Source organism: Rattus norvegicus, chromosome 4, assembly GCF_021556685.1.
Source record: "Rattus norvegicus strain SHRSP/BbbUtx chromosome 4, alternate assembly SHRSP_T2T, whole genome shotgun sequence".
Taxonomy (NCBI): Eukaryota; Metazoa; Chordata; class Mammalia; order Rodentia; family Muridae; genus Rattus; species Rattus norvegicus.
In genome coordinates, this window is record NC_141537.1 from 167094976 (window position 1) to 167115433 (window position 20458).

Sequence of the window (20458 nt, forward strand, 5' to 3'; positions counted from 1 at the left end):
TGTGTGCCCACTAACTTCTGATGATGCAGTTACCCAGAAGCTGTGTACATCAGTGTAGTCACACCTTTAAACCATCTGGTCACACCCTGCCCTCAGCAGTGGCTTCATCATTTAACAGTGGCAAGCTGCTCTTTGTGCCCAGGCTGAGGAGGTTAGCTGGAGTGGCTAACAGCCCGCCCACAGAGAAGGTTGGTTTGAATCACATCACTGGGAGGAGCTGCCAGTCCTTAGTAGCTGCCCACTGCTTGCTATTTCTCTCCTGAGGTCAAACTTTCTCAACACTGAACTTCACAGCTATTAGGGCAAGAAAACCCAAAAGCTCTATTTTGAGATTTCCTGTACCCATTGCCACTCTGTGTGTCCCAGCATTTATAATTAGAGTTATTCTAATGGCCTGTATTACCTGCCTATGTACATAATTCTTTTAGGGCCAGAAGCACTGAGAGTGAAGAAATGAGAAAGATGCTTTAGTAACTAAGTAAGAATAAACCTTTTTTAAAAGGTACCCAAAGCGGGGAGGGGAATCAGACAATTTTCTGGGATCTCCAATACCTGTGGATAAAATCCATTTAGGACTGAAAGAGAAAGTTAAGCACTGGTTCATAAATAAATCTTTGCCTCTACAGTCCCTGTTATCTTACTATACTGCAGTTCAAAGGAGAGACTCTAACCAGTTCTCTGTCTCATTGCATCTTCTGTGGAGTCTACAGGCTTAACTCACCCTTCTCAAAGCACTCTTTCTTTTCATTTTGTTTATGATGCATAGTCTGATACAGTTCAGGATGGCCCACAGATGATTATAGCTGAGAAAGTCCTTGGCTCCTGATCCTTATCCCTCCAATTTGTGAGTTCTTTGATTACAGAGTGTGCCACTCAACCCAGACCTTGTATTATTCTTTTAATTTTATTTTGTATCTTTTTTCTTGTTTTGATGAGTTGTTTTATCCTAGCTCATTATCCAGTAAGTCTAGGACAATAGCTATTTTAACAATCAAACAAATTTTTGGTTCAACTTAAACCTTAATCCTGTATAATAGCTCTCACATCTTTTAAGTAAAGACGAAGATGTCTAATAATTGGATATACAAATAGCTATCATTAATATTCCTGATGAAAATATTCACATAGTGAGTTGGAGAATTGCCTAAACAGGCCTGAGGACCTAGTTTTGAGTCCCAGCAACCATAGTGTGACTAAATTTATCTGCACATCCAATTCCATGGTTTCTGTCTTTATTTTGTGGCTCCTAGAAGCATCAGGCCCATACCTGGTACACAGACATACATATAGAAAAAACATCCATGCATATAAAACAAAATAAACTGAAAAGAAGTGTTCACATACAGACCAGCTTGGCATTGATGAAATATTTCCCTGCACACTTCACTGTACACAGAGACACAGAACCTGAAGAGTAAAAAGAAAACATGCATAAATTAGTAGGAGATTATGGGAGAGACTTCTGAACACATCATTTTCACCAGTCTTTCTTACTGTTTTCTGTTGTTGCTCTTTCTGGGCAATGGTAAAATTCTCAAGATCTTATGGGAGATATTCACATCATAGTAGAGCCTCATCCAAAACACACTCATCTGTGGGTTGAAATTCATAGATCCTTGGTGTGAACAAATGTATGGTAAGATTTGTGGCAAAGTAAAAATTTCCATTAAAACACACACAAATACACACACACACACACACACACACACACAACACACACAAAACAAGGAATACTATCCACCTCAGACTAAGTTACAAAGACAATTAATACCTCAAAATTAAGGATTATGAAAAAGAAAACTGATCAACATAGGCCAGGGAAGCAGAATGTATGTTGGCAAAGCCTCCTTGGAGCTGGATCCCAAGGAAAGGGAAAAAGAAGGGAGAGAGAGCAGAATAAGCACTTGGAACGGAAGTGTGATTATTGTGTATCAACAAGACATAGCCTTACCAAGGGAGCAAAGGACAATGCTGCTTTGCCAACCTAAGTACAGAAACAAAAATCTCTACACAAAATACACAGTATAGAATAGTTTTTAAAGAACATTGTCTAAGGCCTGGTCCAAGTCAATAAATACCAGCTCAAACAAGAAACAAGAAAATCAGAACTGAGAATAAAAAAAAAATTACCCTAATACCTTGTGAACTGAGCAACCACTGGGTCATCATCATCCCCAGTGAAAGACAACCATGATGGAATCATCCCAAGTATTGAGACATGACTTCTAATTAGTCTTCCACTCTCCCTAGGGATTCAACTGTTCTTACTCTTTTAACACGAGGAGACCTAATAAATTCGTGTGTGTGTGTGTGTGTGTGCGTGTGTGTGTGTGTGTGTGTGTGTGTGTGTTCATTTCCTTGGCTCTCTCAACTAGAGTAGCAGAGTACAACCCTTTTCTGTAGACATGCTCAGTAATAACTGTCTTGTTCAATAAGGCTCTGGTTGGTTGTCCTTAGTAACAGCATAGAGACCTGACTAGGAGAACCGGTTTTTCTCTTTTTGCCTTGGACTGACGATGGTTAAGTAAAGGGAATGCTGGTGATATGTCTGATGCTTTGCACTCACCAAGGTCTGTCATTTAGAAACATATATTCATTTCCACATCAGGAACCTGAAGGTGATAAGCACTTTTTCTTGCACAATGAGAGATGAGTCAGTGGATTTTATACAGCAAAATGAGAAGAACGACCACACATTTATGAGCACCAAAAGGAACCATATAGTGTTTCATGACAAAAGGGCTACAAAGCCAGGACCTACAGCTACACTGATCAAAGCCATTAGCTATCTGGCTACATAAACTAAACTACATTAAACAATAAAACATAAATACAAATATAAAATATCAACTCTATTGATATCAGTTAAGTGAAATCAGCAGCACAGAGTTATTGGTAGATAGGATGCCATTGTTCACATTTGTTAGGAGATTTAATGTTTGGACTTTCTTATTTAAAATACATACATACATACATACATACATACATACATACATACAAATATGGAATACCATATGTGGGTCCCAATACAAATATATGGGATCATGAAAGATTCCCTGGTTCCTGGTTGAAGAAGCTTGAAACCCCAGTGACCCTGAAAGGGACAGTAGGCATTTCGTCTGACTCCCAGAAAACCAGCTGCAGTCGTCCATACATTTGCAGCCATCAATAAGGGCAATGCCCTAAGCCCCTTCACAGGTAAAGGATGTGACCATGGTCACATAGGCTCAAGACATCTCTCCATTATAATGAGGTACCTAAAGGTCTAGAGGCTTAGCCAATGAATTTTTCTTCCCAGACACTCCACCCTGAAAAAGATATTTAATCCCAGACCCACCCTGAGAAGTGGGGTACGGTTTTACTCATCCACTTTCTGCCATGACAATAAATGTCTTAAAGCCATGGACTGTCTCTGTGGGAAGCCACAGAGAAGGCCTTCACCTAGCCTAATCTCCAGTAAAAAGCCTCCCTGCACTCCCAGCCACTGCTACCAGTAAGCCTTTAGCCTGCCACCATCAAGCCAAAGACTCTCCCTGTGGGACCAGCCAGAATTCCCCCTTATTTCCCCTTCAGCCCTAGGTAGCTCCAGCCCCGAGGTCCCCCACTTTGTTCTCAGCTCTTCTGTAGCATCCCAGAGGCACCTGGATGCCCAAGAGCCTGAGAACTAGTCAACCGTGGCCTCCTTGCAGGCCTGGGGACCCCTAAGCCAGCTCCAGCTGTGTCCTGCTCTCAAACTGCTCTTCCCCACCCCAGGAACAGAGTCCTGAAGCTTCTTAAAGATGGACACCAGCCCAGGGGTGTTGTGGGGCAAGCACAGTCAACTTCCCACATCCTGCCTCCCAGAGAGGCCAAGCCCTGTGATGGAGCAGATGTAGGATTCTATAAGTAATGAAAAGCCATCATACAAATGGCCATGACAGTGCAGTTACTGCCAAGTTAACAGTAATACTTTCCTCCTACCTGCTTAGTGCAGCTGTCAGCCTCTGACTTAAGCAGCCACTGTTGGAGTATCTGGACAGCAGACTGTAAGTCCATATAATAAATCCCACATGGAGTCTTCATTAATACAACCTGTCTCCAAAACCAAAACCAACAAATTTGGAAAAATAAATACATTTAAGCTACATAAGCCATTCAGAAAAGCTATACCACAGGTAACTCATGCACAGATATTACTTAAAATTTCCCCAAACCCTGTTGTTACTTACTACTGGAGTAAACTACATGGCTCACGTCCATAATTCTAACACACAAGAGGCTAGAAAAAGAACATCTGAAGAAAGTTCAAGGTTAGCCTGGGCCTTGAGTTCTAGGCCTGCAATATGAACAGTTATGACACTTTGTTTCAAATTTTTTTGAAAAGTGAAATGAGGAAAAAAGAAAAGGAGAGAACAATACAGGCCAATTTGTTACAAATTTAAGCAAGCGCTAACAGCCCTTAAAAATATGGGATTGCAAGCTGGTACAACCACTCTGGAAATCAGTCTGGCAGTTCCTCAGAAAATTGGACATAGTACTACCTGAGGACCCAGCTATAGCACTATGAGCATATACACAAAAGAAGCTTTAACATACAACAAAGACACATGCTCCACTATGTTCATAGCAGCCTTATTTATAATAGCCAGAAGTTGGAAGGAACCCTGATGTTCTTCAACAGAGGAATGGATGCAGAAAATGTGGTATATTTTCACAATGGAGTACTACTCCGCTATTAGAAACAATGACTTCATGAAATTCTTAGGCAAATGGATGGAACTAGAAAGTATCATCCTGAGTGAGGTAACCCAATCTCAAAAAACCAAACATGGTGTGCACTCACTGATAAGTGGATATTAGCCCAAAAGTTTGGAATACACAAGATACAATTTACAGACCACATGAAACTCAAGAAGAAGGAAGACAAAAGTGTGAATGCTTCAATCCTTCTTAGAAGGGGGAACAAAAATACTCATGGGAGGAGATATACAGACAAAGTGTGGAGGAGAGACTGAAGGAAAGGTCATCCAGGATTGCCACACATGGGGATCCACCACATATACAGTCACAAAACCCAGACACTATTGTGGATGCCAAGAAGTGCATGCTGACAGGAATCTGATATAGCTGTCTTCTGAGAGACTCTGCCAGAGCCTGACAAATACAGAGGCGGATGCTCACAGCCAACCATTGGACTGAGAATGGGGTCTCCAATGGAGGAGTTAGAGAAAGAACTGAAGGAGCTGAAGGGGTTTGTAACCCCATAGGAAGAACAACAATATAAATCAACCAGAAGCCCCAGAGCTCCCAGGGACCAAACCATCATATAGAGTGACCCATGGCTCCAGCCACATATGTAGCAGAGGATGGTCTTGTTGGGCATCAATTGGAGAAGAGGCCTTTGGTCCTGTGAAGACTCATTTCCCCAGTGTAAGAGAATGTCAGGCAGGGAGGCAGGAGAGAGTGGGAGGGTGGGTCAGGGATCACACATATAGAAGCAGGGGGAGGGGATGTGGGATAGGGGGTTTCTGGAGGGGAAACCAGGAAAGGGGATAATATTTTAAAAAAATATGACTAACATTGTAATCCAAATCAAAAGGCTATGATTAAGGATGTCACAGACTGTATAGTAGCACCTGCTACTGTCATTTTGCTAAGTAGTCATGTGTTAAAATTGCATTCTTAATAATTTTCTTTGTTGAACTGGAAGAGCTTGAAGGGGCTCGAGACCCCATATGTACAACAATGCCAAGCAACCAGAGCTTCCAGGGACTAAGCCACTACCTAAAGACTATACATGGACTGACCCTGGACTCTGACCTCATAGGTAGCAATGAATATCCTAGTAAGAGCACCAGTGGAAGGGGAAGCCCTGGGTCCTGCTAAGACTGAACCCCCAGTGAACTGGTCTATGGGGAGAGGGCGGCAATGGGGGGAGGGTTGGGAGGGGAACACCCATAAGGAAGGGGAAGGGGGAGGGGGATGTTTGCCCGGAAACCGGGAAAGGGAATAACACTCGAAATGTATATAAGAAATACTCAAGTTAATAAAAAAAATAATAATAATTTTCTTTGTTGAATGTTTCATTGGTTCTTTGTAAATTTCATACCACACACGACAGTCACACTCATCTCCCCATGTACCTATCTTCCACCCTTGGAATCTCCTCACCAGCAGGGAGAAATAAAGAAAGATCTCATTGGGGAAGCTGTAGTGTGTCACAATGTATCCCACAGTATACCCTTTTGTCCACATTTCTTTGCTTACAAATGTTCACTGCAACGACTTGTTGGTTTGCTCTGAGGCCTCTAGCGTCTACTACTCTATCAATACTGGTACCTCACTGGGACACCTCTTGCATATCCTGTTATTGCTGTTTGTCATGGAGATCCTGTAGTTTTGGATCTGGCCCCTCCATACATTCCAACAGTTCATCAATAGGGTAGATGTTAAGGTGAGCTAACTCAAAGCCCTGTTTCTGGACCTGAATGGTATCTGAGTTGGTTAGTCTGCCACTTCTCCCACTCTCATGCCCTCAGGACCAGCTCACCTACAACCCACACATTCAGGACCAGCTCTACTGTGTTGTCCAGGCAAGGTGAAGGACTTGTACTTCCTAGTGCTACAGCTGGTGAGGGGCAGGGTCAGCTCTCCTGACCTCATACCTCCAGGGCTACCTCTCCTATGAAGCTCAGGTGGGTGGTGTGGCCAGTCCTGCCCAGCCCTCAGATATCACCATGTCCTCAGGCAATAGCAGCCCAAACCAGGAAACCTTGCTTGGCATTTGATGGTAATAGGTCCCTGTTGCTGCAGAACCAGAGATCCAGACCTGGCCCCCAATGGAAGCATAGGTCAGGACCTCACCATGGTTTCAGGTAGCATCACCAGCTACTCACATCAGGCTGTCCCTTGCTACACTGGAGTCTCCAGTTCTGCCTTTCCTTATTATGCACACTTTTTTTCTGTTTCTCTTTCTCTTCCATTTCTCCACCACTTACTTTCTTCTCTTAGTGGCACCTGTAGTCTCTGGGTATCTGCAGTTATCAGGGACTGACAGGTTCCACACTGGTGGGTGTCTCAGGCTAGCCCCCTGGAGTTAGACTGGTAGTCCTCACAGACTTTTTCTCAGGGAATGTTAGTCTATTAATCATTCAGATGGTCGTGGGTGAGAATACTGAGTGTAGAAATAGCCTTTCTCCTCTCTGCCACATACTGATGCACATGTGACACATCATCCATACCTGTAGTACCTATAGGAGCAGGCATTCTTAATATTTAGGTTTATTTCCTAGATCTGGGATTCACTTGACCTTGGAAAGACCTCTTTCTTGCAGTGGACAGAAGTCAGTATAGAACGGCGGAAATGGTCAAAGTCCTGATGGGAGGAAAACGTGCTCAGCCATAAAGGGGCCATGTTCATAAATTCCTGCCCCAAAACTGCCAGAACCAAAGCTACATGACAAACATGCATGACAAAGCTGCATGACAAACAGCAACAACAGGATATGGTGAGGTACTAGTATTGACAGAGTAGTAGAAGCTAGAGGCCTCAGAGCAAACCAACAAGTCATTGCATAAAACTGCCCAGGTGTATGACTCGGCTTGGGCAGACAAAATACAGAGCTCTAGGCTACATTTCACCCTATGCCGCTATCAGGTGATGGACTTTTGGGATGCGCTGATGCATTGCTCAGAGTGGAAGAACAACTCAGCCTAAGATGGGAATCCCTGCCCAGATGAGAAACAACTCAAACTGGGGCTGAAGCAGAAGTGGTTCCCATGCTAAACCACATGGAGTCAAGAATAAAGGGAGCCCAACTGATAAGGATGAGCCCAGGGATTGGGGGAGGGGAAGAGCTAAGGGGTCTTCTAGGAGAGACTTAGGTGACACAGCTTGATAACCAAGGCTTCCCTTCCAGGTGGCTCATGATAAAAAAGACAATCCTTGCTTCTCCATATTATTTATTGGTAGTAGAAGATGGATGCATTCAGTTCCTCAGGGTGTGCCAGAGATTAAATACTTTTTATAGCAAAAATGCCCAGGAAGGGAAGCTCATTGGCTAAACCCTCGGGGCCCATCTAGATGCCTCATTATCATGGAGAACTCTGTCTTCTGAGCTACGTGACCAGTGGTCACATTCTTTATGTGGGGAGTTGTGGTCCTGTATTCTAGACCAGGAATCTGGGTGGGAGAAGGTGAAATGCTTACCATGCTCAGGTAGGTGCCAGGGTTTCTGAACCCACTCAACCTTACCAAGTTCCCTGGCGTGGTCCACTGACCCACAAACTCCATGCCACAAACACTACCACCAAGACTCAGAGAATAGCAGAAAAGAAGTAGAATGCATGTGAGAATGAGAGAATGTGTGTGATTGGGCTTGAATTCAGACACACCTTTGCACCTTTCAGACATGTACCTTTGCTCCCTCTGGAATACAAGAAATGCCCTTAGTACACACTTTTAATCCCAAGCAATGAAGGTATATTTAGTATGTAGAAGGAAGTGGCCACATTTGAAAATGACAACTAATTGAGGAGCAGGCAAAGAGACTAATCAGAAAAAGATTTGAAAAAATGAGTCAGAGATAGGATATGCCCAACTCTCACAAGGACAGGAAAGAGAGGCTACTTAAAGTAGCTTAGAGAGAAAACATGTCAGTTGAGTGCAGTCAGTGCTATCAGCATACTGGAGTTGAATTTATTTGTGAGTTTGGTCACATGAATTCAGTTTAGTCAGCTGAGTTCCACTGAGCTCAGAGAGAGGTAATGTAACCTGGACAGTTTCGCAGATACAGGTGGCAGATGTGATAGACTGGGTGAGAAGAACCAGAAGATTAGAACAGATTGCAAGAGTTACTTTGAATCCAAACAAAGCAATTCAGTTAAAAGCAAAGAGGAGTCCATTTGAATCAGTCAGGTTGGAGAGGCCAGAACAGCTGAGTTGAACTAGCCATCCAGAGTTCAGAAAGAAATAGATACGACGGGTTTCTTTGGTAGTAAGCCTCCATGACAACAATTATATCTGATGAATAAGAGTTACATTTACAGCATATAGAACACATAATATACAAATATCGAGTCATATTTTAGCACAGCCTGAGAACACTTTACAATAAAGGTGTAATGGGTTCCAAGAAGATTTAAGCTCTGAAGCCTTATACAAATCTGCTTACTTAACCATATCCTCAATATACACTGAGGAAAAATGAAAAGAAGACAATCACTACCTTTGTACTGCTCACAGAATGTTGACCTAACATTCACAATCACACTAGCTCAGAATACAGACCATCACCAAATAACCAAAAGGAACATGGCTATGAGACAGAACAAGGCAACTCCCAACAGCCTCAACATTAACAGATTAAGTATATAAGAGGGCAGGAAACTGCAGAGTGCCAGGAAAAAATATATTAAAGTCCAGAGATTCTGGCTCACCCTCTGATTATGGGCAGGACAATGGACGAATACGTTAACTGCATAACTAGTGTCTAAAGTTATTAGTCAAACAGAAATGGGGGAGAATTTGTATACCAGTTGTTCGTTGTATGTCACCAACGCTGCAGCAGTTACTGCAGTGGTTTGAACATGCATGGCCCAGGGAATGGCACTATTAGGAGGTGTGGCCTTATTGGAGTGGGTGTGGCCTGGTTAGAGGAAGAATGTCATTCTGGGAGTGGGCTTAAGACCCTCCTCCGAGCTGTGTGAAAGCCAATTTTCTCCAGTTTGCCTTCGGAACAAGAAGTAGAACTCTCAGTTCCTCCAGTGCCATGGTTGCCTGCCTGGATACTGGCATCCTTCCTCCTATGATCATAACAAACTGAACCTCTGAGCCTGTAAGCCAGCCCCAAATAAACGTTGTTTATAAGAGTTGTTGTGGTCTTGGTGTCTCTTCATAGCAATGAAACCCTAATTAAATTACCAGCAGAAGTGAACAGAGGATTGCAAGGGGTGTCACAATGAGCTGCCAGGGCACTGAACACTCTTAAAGAAAAAGAAAAAGAAAAGCAAGAAAATCACCATGAAAAGAACACACCTGAAAATTAATTAAAATTTTGTGTAGCATGGAAACAAGGGATATTTTGCACATGTCCATCATACAAACGGACTAAAAATGTGCTTTCGAATTTGTAGATTTCTGCCTAAAATGCACCTGGTGAAGAAATTCTTCACGTGTGAAGTTTCACAGGATGTTGAACTTTTTCAGCTTTGCCCTTATGTTCTGAATCCTCCCAACTCAGCCAAGAAGGAGTGGGATGACAGGCATGTATTCTCATCCAGTTCTGCAGGATCAAAAGTGTATACTTCAGACAGCACTGGAAGCACAGACACAATCCAAGTACAAGCCCCCAAACTGGAGCATGCAGTCCACCAAGAGGGCATAGCTGAGCACGGAAAGGAAGCAAAGAGGGACGGATGTTCTTGAGAACTGGTAGGGGGCCATGGCTGGCCTGGAGCTGATTTGTATACATCCCCATCCTTAAAGGGCCCTACAAGTTCATAAGCTTTTCCATAGCTTCTACTTCTCTCTACACAATACTAAACATCTTTGTGTGTCAGAGGTGTTCTGAATGGTAAAGTCAAGCTGCCAATTATCACTAAATCAAATAAGTTAAGGATCTCAGCTTGGAGCTCAGTTCTGACATTGTGTGCAGAATGAGCAGAAGAGGAAGAAATGAGATTTCTCTCACTTTCACTATTAAACATAACTCATTTACATTTTAAAAAATGCATAGTGGGTTTACCCTTCCTACCCCCACTACCCTCATCTCCTCTCTTCCTCTGTGACTTTCTTCCCTGGAAGAGACTTCCTCTTCTGAATAATGACCGTTGTTGCCTTGTGGCATTAGATGTTGAGGTTATTTAAGACAATTACAATACCTCCTGCTAGAGTGACATTATTGTTTCCAGTGCTTTCTTTTTCATTTTATCTTCTAGAATATTTGGTATTTCTTCAGCCTCTACCTTGTCTGTCATTTTTTAAGGTTTCAGAATTTTTTTATAACTAGACAAAAGCAAAAACAAACCAAAACCCCTCTTAATCGTTTCTCAAATGTGACAGAATGCTTCTCCTCTCACTTCTCTATTCTCAAGAGCTTTTTCTTCCTCCCGCATTGTTACTCTGCTCTTCTAGCTTTCCTTTGTTACCAGCTAACTACTAGAAATAGGATTACTGTTTTCACTAGGAGCCAGTAGGATATTGTTTTCAAAAGTCAAAGCTTACAGTGCATAAAAACAGGTGAATTTAGACACTTAAAACAGAGGCGAATGCCAGCAGCAAACCACTGAACTGAGAATAGGTCCCCTATTGAAGGAATCAGAGAAAGAACTGGAAGAGCTTGAAGGGGCTCGAGACCCCAAAAGTACAACAATGCCAAGCAACCAGAGCTTCCAGGGACTAAGCCACTACCTAAAGACTATACATGGACTGACCCTGGATGCTGACCCCATAGGTAGCAATGAATATCCTAGTAAGAGCACCAGTGGAAGGGGAAGCCCTGGGTCCTGCTAAGACTGAACCCCCAGTGAACTGGTCTATGGGGAGAGGGCGGCAATGGGGGGAGGGTTGGGAGGGAACACCCGTAAGGAAGGGGAGGGGGGAGGGGGATGTTTGCCCGGAAACCGGGAAAGGGAATAACACTCGAAATGTATATAAGAAATACTCAAGTTAATAAAAAAAAAATATTTTGAAAAAAAAAAAAAAACACCCCTGTGGCCAGCTTCTCTGGGCCCTTGGATCTCCTTAAGCCTCACTGAGTTCTGCAATCCTGAAGACTTATGAAATCTCACAGTCAAGTAAGTGGCCTTATAGTCACTTATTTTGGGAGTATATGGAGTATGATTATTTTTGTTAAAACCTGGCCTTATAGTGAGTTCTAAGACAGCTAAGGAAGACTACACAGTGAAACCTTGCCTGGAGGCAGGGGGTAGGGAATACAAAAGAAAACATAGCCTTGGGTAATTTCGAAAGATAAAGTTAAAATGCGCCCCCCCCCCAGAGGTACCTGGATCCAATGTTTCAGAGGGTGTTGGTGGTGTTGAGTCTGCCTAACTCCTCTAATGATTCAAACTCCCTATTAGGGACTGACCCTGACTTTAACTAGAAAGAACCCTTTGCAGATTTCCATTAAATTCGTTTATACTCCTAATGATCACAGCACTTATTATTAGAAAATACAGAGAGAATTTAAAACTTAATAATAAACCATAGTTGTATTGACATAGACTCTTTGTTCAAAATATTCAACATATGGAAAAATGTTAGGCAAAATTGGTACCACCACAGATCATTAACAAAACTTTTTAACTACATTTATTGCAGGTAAGTGTGTTTTACGAAAATTAAAAATATTCATATGTCCACTGTGAAACTCTTGCTGTATATCCTTCTAGATTTTTATTCATAAGTTAATATTCATTGTGAACATTGATATTCCTATAAAAGCGATGGTCTTACTGCTATTGTTTTATAGCATCTTAAACCTAAGAAACAGAGCATGCTCAGCAAATACTCTTACCCTGAGCTATACTTGGCAATCTTTTTGTTTTATTTTATGATTGTTGTGTTTTGTTTAAGACAGTTTTTATGTCTCAATTACAAACCATGTAGCCCAGGCTGCACTCATACTCCCAGTGTGCTTGATTCCCTCACTTTAGTGATGAGATTACAGCTGTGTACCACCATACTAATTTGTGTCATGTTTCTGATTGATCTTTTTATAATAAGTAACAAGCATATTAAGTATATTTTATAAATATTGACCTGCAAGATTTTTAAAGCCATATATAATTATTAATCACTTGTATACAACATAAATTAAGTAATTGTGTAATCCCTACTATTGAAAACTTAAGTTGCTGCCCCTGTTTGGTTGTTAATATACTTACAAAGACAGTTTATGGATGAAGTCATGGAATTATAGCAGATATACATTTAAGAAAGTCTGATGTACAAAACAATCATCCACCATGATCAAGTAGGCTTCATCCCAGGCATGCAGGGATGGTTTAATATACGGAAAACCATCAACGTGATCCATTATATAAACAAACTGAAAGAACAAAACCACATGATCATTTCATTAGATGCTGAGAAAGCATTTGACAAAACTCAACACCCCTTCATGATAAAAGTCCTGGAAAGAATAGGAATTCAAGGCCCATACCTGAACATAGTAAAAGCCATATACAGCAAACCAGTTGCTAACATTAAACTAAATGGAGAGAAACTTGAAGCAATCCCACTAAAATCAGGGACTAGACAAGGCTGCCCACTCTCTCCCTACTTATTCAATATAGTTCTTGAAGTTCTAGCCAGAGCAATCAGACAACAAAAGGAGGTCAAGGGGATACAGATCAGAAAAGAAGAAGTCAAAATATCACTATTTGAAGATGATATGATAGTATATTTAAGTGATCCCAAAAGTTCCACCAGAGAACTACTAAAGCTGATAAACAACTTCAGCAAAGTGGCTGGGTATAAAATTAACTCAAATAAATCAGTAGCCTTCCTCTACACAAAAGAGAAACAAGCCGAGAAAGAAATTAGGGAAACGACACCCTTCATAATAGACCCAAATAATATAAGGTACCTCGGTGTGAGTTTAACCAAGCAAGTAAAAGATTTGTACAATAAGAACTTCAAGACTCTGAAGAAAGAAATTGAAGAAGACCTCAGAAGATGGAAAGATCTCCCTTGCTCATGGATTGGCAGGATTAATATAGTAAAAATGGCCATTTTACCGAAAACGATCTACAGATTCAATGCAATCCCCATCAAAATACCAATCCAATTCTTCAAAGAGTTAGACAGAACAATTTGCAAATTCATCTGGAATAACAAAAAACCCAGGATAGCTAAAACTATGCTCAACAATAAAAGGACTTCAGGGGGAATCACTATCCCTGAACTCAAGCAGTATTACAGAGCAATAGCGATAAAAACTGCATGGTATTGGTACAGAGACAGACAGATAGACCAATGGAATAGAATTGAAGACCCAGAAATGAACCCACACACCTATGGTCACTTGATTTTTGACAAAGGAGCCAAAACCATCCAATGGAAAAAAGATAGCATTTTCAGCAAATGGTGCTGGTTCAACTGGAGGTCGACATGTAGAAGAATGCAGATGGATCCATGCTTATCACCCTGTACAAAGCTTAAGTCCAAGTGGATCAAAGACCTCAACATCAAACCAGATACACTCAAACTAATAGAAGAAAAACTAGGGAAGCATCTGGAACACATGGGCACTGGAAAAAATTTCCTGAACAAAACACCAATGGCTTATGCTCTAAGATCAAGAATCGACAAATGGGATCTCATAAAACTGCAAAGCTTCTGTAAGGCAAAGGACACTGTGGCTAGGACAAAATGGCAAATGACAGATTGGGAAAAGATCTTTACCAATCCTACAACAGATAGAGGCCTTATATCCAAAATATACAAAGAACTCAAGAAGTTAGACCGCAGGGAGACAAATAACCCTATTAAAAAATGGGGTTCAGAGCTAAACAAAGAATTCACAGCTGAGGAATGCCGAATGGCTGAGAAACACCTAAAGAAATGTTCAACATCTTTAGTCATAAGGGAAATGCAAATCAAAACAACCCTGAGATTTCACCTCACACCAGTGAGAATGGCAAAGATCAAAAACTCAGGTGACAGCAGATGCTGGCGAGGATGCGGAGAAAGAGGAACACTCCTCCATTGTTGGTGGGATTGCAGACTGGTACAACAATTCTGGAAATCAGTCTGGAGGTTCCACAGAAAATTAGACATTGAACTGCCTGAGGATCCAGCTATACCTCTCTTGGGCATATACCCAAAAGATGCCCCAACATATAAAAAAGACATGTGCTCCACTATGTTCATAGCAGCCTTATTTATAATAGCCAGAAGCTGGAAAGAACCCAGGTGCCCTTCAACAGAGGAATGGATACAGAAAATGTGGTACATCTACACAATGGAATATTACTCAGCTATCAAAAACAACGGCTTTATGAAATTCGTAGGCAAATGGTTGGAACTGGAAAATATCATCCTGAGTGAGCTAACCCAATCACAGAAAGACATACATGGTATGCACTCATTGATAAGTGGCTATTAGCCCAAATGCTTGAATTACCCTGGATGCCTAGAACAAATGAAACTCAAGACGGATGATCAAAATGTGAATGCTTCACTCCTTCTTTAAAAGGGGAACAAGAATACCCTGGGCAGGGAATAGAGAGGCAAAGATTAAAACAGACACAGAAGGAACACCCATTCAGAGCCTGCCCCACATGTGGCCCATACATATACAGCCATCCAATTAGACAAGATGGATGAAGCAAAGAAGTGCAGGCCGACAGGAGCCGGATGTAGATCGCTCCCGAGAGACACAGCCAGAATACAGCAAACACAGAGACGAATGCCAGCAGCAAACCACTGAACTGAGAATAGGACCCCCGTTGAAGGAATCAGAGAAAGAACTGGAAGAGCTTGAAGGGGCTCGAGACCCCATATGAACAACAATGACAAGCAACCAGAGCTTCCAGGGACTAAGCCACTACCTAAAGACTATACATGGACTGACCCTGGACTCTGACCTCATAGGTAGCAATGAATATCCTAGTAAGAGCACCAGTGGAAGGGGAAGCCCTGGGTCCTGCTAAGACCGAACCCCCAGTGAACTAGATTGTTGGGGGGAGGGCGGCAATGGGGGGAGGATGGGGAGGGGAACACAAATAAAGAAGGGGAGGGGGAAGGATTAGGGGGATGTTTGCCCAGAAACCGGGAAAGGGAATAACACTAGAAATGTATATAAGAAATACTCAAGTTAATAATAAAAAAAAAATTGTATTGGATATAATGTATGGTCCATAACCCCAGATATCTTCAAGTTACCACTCAAGTCTGTGACTGTCATGCATCCAAAGTCCCTGGAAACAGCTCAGACAGTAACTCAACAGTGTAAACAAAGGTCTTTTGGTGCAGTGTGGATGCTTCCCAGAATACTTACCTATCTACCTACCTACCTACACACACACACACACCCTCGGATATCGGAAGTGGGGGTGGAAGAGCTATCGTGCTGAAGAAAGTGACCAACCCTTCAGTGTCTGGGCTGCAGGCAAATGCTTGTTGTCTAAGTTTTCCAAAGGAAAAGATTGAACCGGTCAGCTGATTTGCTTAGGAATAACTTAGAACTGTCTTTGGGCCTATTAATAAAGCCTAATGAATATGGATGCAGTGTGGACTCAGAAAGGCCTGGATTTTAGCTCGCCACCAAACATGAGTCTGGGAGCTGGGGATATGTGAATAGAAACACCAATTTGAGCTCTTATGGCTTCATGTAAATCCCATGATTCTCATGCTTTGACCACAGTAAAACAGAAGAGCCAGTTCTCTTCAGGGATGCTGTAAGGGTTAAATAAAAAGCACAAATTGTCTTTTGTTTTGGTTCATTTGAGACATGGTCTCACTATGTATCCCTAGCTGACCTGGAACTATGTAAATCTGGTCGATCGACCTCAAACTCATCTAGATCACCTGTTTCTGTCTCCCAAGTGGTTTCCCTAGCCCTCGGTCCCTTGGGATGGTCCTTGGTGGTAGAGAGTAAAAAGGAATAGAATCAACAGCACAGACTCCAAAAGTCAGATGAGAAGAAGCAGACGGTCATTTATTGCAGGACCAGGGTGTGCCTTTATATCCTCCACCCATGCCCCATTGGAACATTACCACTTGCTCCTTGCCCAGGTTATTGTGTCTTTCTGGGTCTCCATGTGCCAGGTAGATCTTAAAGTTGTAGTGTTGATGCAGCTATTGCAAATGTGTGGGCCATGGGGACTCATTCCTCCTACACCAAGTGATGGGGTTAAAGGTACGAGCCAAGCCCAGGTTCACAGTTTTCAATCATAACCTGACAAGTGGATAATAAGTTGCATTCACCATTTAACATTATTCGCTGTCCAAGACTCCAATCTTTCCTTAGCATATAATTTTGAGCAAAACACTGAATCTTCAAGCCTGTGTTTTCATACAGTCATCAAGAGTGTATCACCTACTTCCTAGGTTCAGAGTAATTACAATCAGAAATATAGACAGAAGCTCAAGAGAATTTCAAGAGAATGTTTTTTTGAGCATACTAGATTCCAGAAGCTTCTCTAAGATGATGAACTAGGTTTCCTGCCATAACTTGTCAGAGTGCAGGTGTTTGGAAGAACAGGGCAGGCAGAGTATCAAAGTAACAGTGAGGAACTGAGAGACCTGCTGTTAATCCCAGATGGCAAAAATAAGACCACTACCACAACTATTAAGCCAAATTTGAAGCAAACTTTATTCAAGGACTGGTAAGGATATTTGATGGCCACCATAGGAAGGATTCCCAGAAAATGGCCACAAACCACGTTAGTCAGGTCCTTATAAAGGCAAAACCCACAAGGCTAACTACTTCCCGGTTTTGTCCAATGGGGGCAATCGTACATCTCAAAGTCCTTCTTATCTAAATACCTCATCTCGACGTCCTTCCTATCTAAATGTCGCCTGCCTGCATGACATCAAGCACACCCTGTGCAGTTGAGGAAAACGACCTTTGTTTACAGATGTGAAAACGAAGTGTGGCTCGTTATCTTACTTAAGCAATTGCTCAGAAAATTCCAGGAAGTTTTCCATTCTTGGGTAAGTGGGGTTGAAAAGTTACAGCCATTTTTGCTTTACGGATCTCTTAACTTTAGCCCTCACACTATAGCAGTGAGCCACTGCTGCTCTAGAAAATACACATTCCCCACCTCGGACTCCGGGATTTATGTCACAGTGCCCGCAGAAATATTAATGATGCTGAGACCTCTCCACATCCTTATCTCTGCTGAGAGGGTGCCATGCTTACCGCGGAGGCTCAGCACACGCACGGGGCACACTTGGTTGTGCTTTCTGCGTACTGTTTGCCTCCTCTAACATCATGAGAAGACTGTGGGAAAGAACCCAAGAGCTGGTTGTTCATTACTGTGACCATAGCATGAACAGGAGATGGGGCGCCTACCAGTGCACTTGATGAAGGTGGAGGGTAGTTAGCAGAAACTGAACACAGGACGGGCGACGTTTTTGGTTCTGTACAAAGACAGGAGGATGCCTGTAACTGTAAAGCCAAAGAGCAGCAGCTTCCTCTGAGCCACGTACAACTAAGCTCCGAGCTTCTAGAGAAATATAAACTGTTGAGAACAGTCGTCGCTGACTAATATTCCTATCGTTTTTTTTGTTTGTTTGTTTGTTTGTTTTTTTGGCCAAAGTGCAGCACAAAACAGGAAGTATTAAACTTAAATAAAAGACTCGAAGATTTTGTTTTCCTGAAGTTTTTCTTCTAAATTTATTTTTGTGGGGGAAAAAAAACCCTGCACATATACACACAATACATATTCATTTCCCAGGCTGCTTTGCTGTAAAAGCCTTTAGTTGTGAAACCACAACTGTCCACACCTTTATGGTGAGACAGACGCAATCCTAGTCCCACGTTCAAACCTTCCAGTCAGACACTCAGACCTCAGTGCCAGCGTGGCACAGCTGCAGGCTTCTCTTCCTGTCCCCGGCTGAGGTGAGGGACACCTGGAGTAGCCACCAGCTTGAGGAAAGGATGGGCTGATCACTTGCTTCACTGTGAGGACTGGCTGGTCCTGGCCAAAGTCCCATCTCTTGGTGCTTCTGTCTTAAGGTGGACCTTCCACAACACTGAATTACAGTAAAGTTCACAGCTCTTGAGAAAACCACGAAGAGCTCTATTTTGAGATTTCCTGTGCCCAAAACCACCCCATGTGTCCCCAAATTTATAATCACAGCTGTTCTAACACTCTGTGTTACCGCCCTACCCACGTAGTCCATGCTGAACCTAAAACACTGAGACTGAGGAAATTAGAAAGATGCTTCAGGAACTCAGTAAGACTAATGGGGCCTTAAGGTACCCTTAAGAAGGGTTTCAGGTATATGTAGGCTTTGTGTCACTCAGGGATAAAATCCACTTACAGGTTATAAAATAAACAAGGGCTAGAGAGATGGACAGGTGGTTAAGAGTACTGGCTGCTCTTCTAGGGGACCTGAGTTTGGATCCCAGCACCCACATGAGAACCATTCTAGTCCTAAGAGATACAACACCCTCTTCTGCCTCTGCAGGCACCAGGCATACAAAGCATCCATGCAAGCTGAACACCTTACAAGCAAAATGAACCAACAAAAAACTGAAGAGAGGAAAACAGTTAAATACTGATTCATGTCTAAGTTTTACTTCTTCAGTCCATGTCCTCTCCACATCATAGTTCAGAGAACTGAGGCCATGCGCACACTGAAGACTTTGATGAGCCCCTCAACTCCATTGCTCATCATGGGGGGGGGGGGGGATCTGAGGTTCAGCTCATGTCTCCTACAGCATTCTGTACTGGGAGACAGGGTTCCATGTAGCTTAAGGTAGTCTTAGAGCTGACTTTGTTGACAAGCATTGAATCCCTGATCCTTCAGCAGCTTCTTCCTGGCCCTGGGATTAAGCTGGGTGACCATGCCAGCTCTCAAGTCAGTCCTTCACCTTAGTTATTTTCCTTATCTTGAAAGGATATTTTAGCGCAAGGCCCTGGGTTCGGTCCCCAGCTCCGAAAAAAAGAACCAAAAAAAAAAAAAAAAAAAGAAAGGATATTTTAATCTGGTTCATTATCTATTAATGATATGCTTATTAAAACAATCTCAGGGATTAGAGATGAATTTCAAGATGAATAGTCCTCCCAGTTCCCAGTTCTCACACATTTAAAGCAATGACAGGGAGTCTGTCTAATAACAGGATACTGAAATAATTCAGTAATAATAATTTCAGCAGTCCTTCATATTACTATTGGAAATGTTCACAGAGACACAGCTTGGCTCTAATTACTCTCTTGCCTGCACACTTATCTGCAAGTAGAGAGGCAGGACCCTGCAAAGTAAAAATGAAACATGTTGCAATTAGTAAGGAATGGGGAGGGTTAGCTCCCACAAATCCACAATCTCCACCAGTTCTCCTTACTATGCCATGTACTGCTTTGACTACACACTTAAAATGTGTATATTTATATATAAAATTATCAATGGAAAATTTAATCAATTTTTAAAAATGCAACCCCCAAAATGCTAACAAATGAAATAAATGTTAACACACTGTAGAAGAGTCTGCTAGATGCACTCATAGAATGAGCACTTGGAAGGGGTGATTGTTGTATAGCAAGAATCATCTTTATTCTATGGTAAGGTAAAGGGGATCATGTGCCCGAGGACAACGTCCAGAAAAAGCATCTCCTCATGCAAAACTACCACCATGCAATACTTGTGCAATGAGTAGTCAGTCTATTGGCAGCTTAAAATCAGTAAGAGGCCACTCAAACAAAGTGAGAGAGAAGGAGCAGAGAGCTGGGCATGGGTGGTATACACCTTTAGTGGTAACCGGGGGAGACAGAGACAGGCAGATCTCTGTAAGTTTGAGAC

At 42.3% G+C, this 20458-nt stretch overlaps 1 non-coding gene across 1 annotated transcript; it reads right to left on the reverse strand.

The window, feature by feature from the left end:
- Positions 1 to 7110: 7110 nt before the first annotated feature.
- Positions 7111 to 7242, reverse strand: LOC120102664 (small nucleolar RNA SNORA17). The gene has a single exon (XR_015687362.1). It is a non-coding gene; the product is annotated as a small nucleolar RNA SNORA17 (small nucleolar RNA).
- Positions 7243 to 20458: the final 13216 nt, after the last annotated feature.